Source organism: Heterocephalus glaber, unplaced genomic scaffold, assembly GCF_053883595.1.
Source record: "Heterocephalus glaber isolate CG9 unplaced genomic scaffold, H.glaber_assembly_v1.0 deba00001553, whole genome shotgun sequence".
NCBI lineage: Eukaryota > Metazoa > Chordata > Mammalia > Rodentia > Bathyergidae > Heterocephalus > Heterocephalus glaber.
Genome location: NW_028258344.1, coordinates 11,369,137 through 11,370,182, shown reverse-complemented (window position 1 = coordinate 11,370,182; position 1,046 = coordinate 11,369,137).

Sequence of the window (1,046 nt, the reverse complement as noted above, 5' to 3'; positions counted from 1 at the left end):
CCCTCAAAAAAACCACCCCCCAAAAAACCCCCCAAAATACATAAAACAGACACTCTGTATACACAGAAAACTGTGGATGTTTAAATTATTTGAAGATAGTCCTTTATTTGTAAGTAATTACTTTTTAAGAAGTTTGACAGAAGTTACTGAGATGGAAAAACCATGGTCATATGCTCACAAAAGAAAACACATTAAAATGAGGTTAATAAAACAGTTTATTTTAAAAATAAAACTCACACCTTAATATCCTGAGAGCTCACACATTCACAAGGTCATATTCACATGCTTCGTATTATAAATCATCTCCTGATGTCACAACTCTGGATATCTGAATTGATCAACAGAAACCAACAGACATTGGCCTGCAAAATCTACAATTACAATGACAAAGACTAACTGCTTTTTTAAAATGGGAAACTCTAAATTGTATCATAAGATCTATATAGCATTTTTATGCCATCTCAAAAATAGCATACTAATGAATATTTCCACAAAGATTTCATCCTCATAAATGTATTAACATTGGTGAATTAAGTCCAACATCCCTGTGCAGGAGAGAGATTAGAATATTTCCTCTTTTTTTAGTGCTGTCTATGAATAAGTTGTCCATAGAAAAGGAAAGGACTTCTTGTTTTAAAATGTGGCCACAAAGATATTTCACCTTCTCTCTCTGAATTCCCTCAAGGCAACAGGGAAAACCCAATAGAAAAGACAAAGTCTTACCTGCCTTGCAGGCGCAAGGTCCCAAGTTCAATCCCCAGAACCAAAAAAAAAAAAAAACAATCCAAAAATTCATTTGGAACAAGAAGAGACCCAGAATAGCAAAAGCAATTCTAGGTAACAGAGACATGGCAGGGGGTATCACAATCCCCAACCTGCAACTATACTACAAAGCTACTGTGATAAAAACAGCATGGTACTGGCAAAGAAAAAGACCTGAGGACCAGTGGAACAGATTAGAAGATGCAGAAACAACTCCAGGTACACTCAGCCATCTCATCTTCAACAAAGGAGCCAAACACCCTCACTGGAGGAAAGATAGCCTC